At 36.1% G+C, this 4,277-nt stretch overlaps 1 pseudogene; it reads left to right on the top strand.

Annotated features, from left to right (window-relative positions):
- The first annotated feature begins 1,351 nt into the window (after positions 1-1,351).
- Positions 1,352-2,807, top strand: LOC107415277 (cyclin-L1-1-like; annotated as a pseudogene).
- Positions 2,808-4,277: the final 1,470 nt, after the last annotated feature.

Here is a 4,277-nt window from a genome sequence, read left to right on the forward strand (position 1 = left end):
ACACCTGGCATGTAAGCCAAGATAGAATACACCTATGCAGCTCCACTTATCCACCTCAATGCCTGTCTCCACGACAGCATAGAAGGTTATACTTCAGCAATATTTGGACGCAACACACTGTGGGATGGTTCAATATCTAGTTTGGATTATGATCATATGAGGCTCTAGTGCTTCATATCAGTTCCCATCCCTTTAAAAAACCACTTCGATCTAGCTCATCAGGTCATTTTAGAGCACATAGGTTACTGTTTCTGTAGATTGGAGTTATAGATTGAACCAACAAAAAGTGGAAAAAGATTGGAAGAGATTAGATTATAAGCACTTACTATACGCTTCTCGCATGGGAACATACTCTACAATATCTCGAGTAGTCACACGACCTGTAGAACTCTCCAACCGATGTCCATTATCAGCATCAAGGATCTGCCACATGTCAGATTCAGAAAGCTTAATTTTCACAATCTCCAGTACAGTAGAAAAGTGAATACATAAGGATATTTATGAAATTAGTCAAGCAAAGGCATACCTCCATCTGTTTAAAATCTGCACCACCTAAACCAACCATAAGAATTGACAGGGGAAGATCAGATGCACTTAGCAGTGCATCTTTTGTTTCTTGAAGATCAGTTTACGCAATTACAAACAATAATCATTAAGTTGATATCAAATGGAAACTGATATAAAAGGTAATCCTAGCCTTTACCGTTATAATAAGCAAGACATAGTACTTGTTATTGTTGCCTGAGAGGAAGAGGGATTGGCCTGCGATTTCTGCAGCCCTGTTGATCACTTGGCCAGATAAAGTTGGTCCTCCCAGAGAAATATTGTGTAGAGCATTGGCATAAGCAGCGATGATGCCTTCAACTCCTCCAACCTTTCAGACGAACAAAACAGATTGTTACTAACTGAAAAGTTCAAATGCAAGCTGCGGGCTCTTAAACATTTCAGCAATTAGTTTCATGAACAATTCACACATTATGCACTCAAAAAATAGAATACAGAGGAAATGGAACGACTCCATTAACTAGGCAACCCTTCAGACGAATTTTGTTAGGATATACAAAGAGCTAGTTAAGTTTAGAGTAGAGCATTTCATATGTATTACGGAGAAGGGAGAACTCCTTTCTAATTAACGAGCATTTCATGGAAGTAATGTTTAAGTGAAAACAGAAGACTAGAAATTACAAAGCGATAAAAGCAAAAGCAAAGCAATAATTTTCCCGATAATATATAGTTATAGGTTGTATCACTATCAATCTTTCAGATATTTAACACTGGTATCCTAGAAACCATTCACACAAAATCTTAATTAAAATTATTATTTACTTGCACACAAATCACACATAACTACATGATTACTAATAGCACTAGGTTCAAAACTATTGAAGTGAATAATAGATAGCACAAACAACAAGAAACGATGATATATGTTGGAGGCAAAATCAATAATAACAAAGATTACATGCTTAGATCAATTACCGCTGAGTCTTTTCATTATTAATTTTTCTAAAAAAGAAATTTGCTTAATTCACTTCAACTCTGTAATTGATGCAGCTTGCGTACAATGTTGTGTGTTCGATTCAGGAGTGAGGTTGTGGCTTGTGGGGTTGTATATGCTGCTGCTCGTAGGTTTCAGGTACCTCTTCCTAAAAACCTACCACGGCGAAGGCATTTAATGCAGATAAATCAGGCATTGATGAAGTTTGTGGGGTTTCGGCTCACCTCTACAGCCTTCCTAAGGCACAATATATACCAGTTTGCAAGGATGAGGATTCATTTACATTTTCTAACAAGCCATCGGATTCACAGTCTCAGCCAGTCCCAAAGGTAATTTTTCTTCCTTTCTCTCATGTATAATTTAAGGTTTACATTGCATAATTATATGGATCCTGCTGCTATTCATTTAGAAGAGGAAGAAAGGCTTGTGTATTGTCATTGGAAAACCAACTGTGAATACATGGATGAATAGAATGTGATAATCGTATATTGCTGCTGTGTATCATCTCCATGAGAATAGTTTCTTAGTAGTCATTCATTTTTCTTCTGTAGGAAGTGTCACAGTGTAGCCCACTAGCTAATGATGATGCCTCTGTTTCCAAGGCACCTCCTGTTGCAGTTAATCTTGAATATGATGGATCCAAGGGTTCATTGATCAAGGTATCTGTCAACAAGCTGAAGGAGTCTAAGAAAAGTGACGATGAATCTAATAGTATGCCTGTTGAGGGAGACGCAAAAGAAGAGCCCGTGCACAAATCCAAGTCTGATCATAGATCAGAAGTCAGTGGGGAAAGGAACCAGGAAAGGGAAAGGGAAAGGGAAAAAGAAAGGGAAAGAGAGAGGGAGAGAAAGAGAATAAAAGCTCGAGATTGTGATAGGGGCAGGGATTCTGATCAGGAAAGAAAGCGAGAGGAATCTCACAGGAACAAATATAAAATAAAGGACCAAGGGCATCGTTCCGGGGACAGATAAAAGGATTCAGGTTGGTTTATAAGTTTCTTTCCTTGTTTGTGGACTATTTTTGAAATATATCAATCTTCACATTCGCTTTATGAATTTACCTCATTTTGTTTGTTTGCTCCACTCAAGACTTTGAACGTATGATTTTCTATGTTGTTTGCAGGAAATTCAGAGAAATCAAGACATCATTCGTCACGAGGTATGCAAATTACTTTGGACTGTGAGTATTATTAATAATAGTTTGGTTTGTTGGTCGATCGAGTTACATCATCTAACCCCCTTCTCATATTCCAGACCTTGATTACTGTAGTTAGTCTTCACGGGAGAAGGATCGCCATAGACATCATTGATATGCTTGAATCAGTCTTGCTTTACTTACAAACTTGATTAGAAATACTCCAGTTCTATGGGACACTCTTGGCGTATATATTTGTCTTAAAAAAAATAAAAAAAAGTGCCAGAAACTTGGAAAAAATATTTCTCTTTGGTTGGTAATGTGCAATATTCCTTGAAATGTAGGACTGGACAGGATTGTGATAGTTGAAAAATACTGCCCCGATACTTGCGTTGCTTTAGAAAAAAGGGTGCAATTGTTAATTGGATATGACAATATGTATAAAGATGGGGAAACATGCAGGGCAAATAAATCTCTGTCGTTTTGTCCTTTTAGCTTTTAGTTTTTATCCTTCAATCATACGGGCATATAATTTTTTTTGTGTTTATCATTATTATTATTATTATTATTATTATTATTAGTAGTAGTAGTAGTAGTAGTAGTAGTAGTAGATATGCCTGTATGATATAATTGTTCTATCAGCTTTTGCAGTAGTTTGCTGGTCGATTGTTACTCATTTGTGTGGTTATCTCATATTAATCCAATGATTGAAAATCACCCTCTATCATTTAAATGCTTTTAGTTTTATTCTCAACTTAATAGGGCTTGCTATGAACATCTTTCCCTCTAATTGTGTCTCCCCGTAATCCAACATCAATCATTTACTCAAATTATGACTTCAAAACCATGATTGTCACACATAAACATTTTTTTTTTCTTGGGTTAATAAATAGATAATTAACAGATATTCGAAAATGCCAATATTCTTTACAGATTGGGGAAGGGAAAAACAAAAAAAATGGTGCATATGTCAGTTTGTGGTAAAAATTAGCAAGACAAGAGCTTTGAAGTTCATATATGTAGGCTACCAGGTAGTAAAGATTTGGAGACATTGAGATAAGATAGCGTCAAGCAGCAGGCTCTATCAGCATCTGTCATCTGCCAATGCTCCGCCTTTGCTTTTGGGTTTAATTTTTCTAAATTGAAGAGGAATGACAAGAACCTATAGTTTATGCGAACTTTGGGAAATGGGAAGGCTTTGTTTAGATAAGAATTAAGTGAAAACGTAAATTATGTCCACGGTTTTACATGCAAACATATATGTGTAAAGCATTAACGGATTAGTTAGTTAATAGGAAAGAAGCTATACATTTTAAATAAATAAAAGTTTGAAAAACTGTGAGAGTGAGATAAATACTGAGCAAGAGGAGGTGAGGCTCATTGTACATAACCTCAGATATACATATATATATAGATATATATTTGTATTAAAAAAATGTATATATACCATGGTCATAGGGAGTCTGTGCTTCTAGGTTTGCTATTTATTTGTCCGCTATTCAGACTCCTTTTCTCATGCACATTATCAATCAAAGTGTCAGTCTTTGCTCCGTTCTATTTTCTTTTTGAGTTTTATCTGAGAAGGTGGCATATAGGGAATGGAGCGGTTGAAGTAGCCAAAAGATATGCAAGGTTTGCCAGTTTT

Source organism: Ziziphus jujuba, chromosome 11, assembly GCF_031755915.1.
Source record: "Ziziphus jujuba cultivar Dongzao chromosome 11, ASM3175591v1".
Taxonomy (NCBI): domain Eukaryota; kingdom Viridiplantae; phylum Streptophyta; class Magnoliopsida; order Rosales; family Rhamnaceae; genus Ziziphus; species Ziziphus jujuba.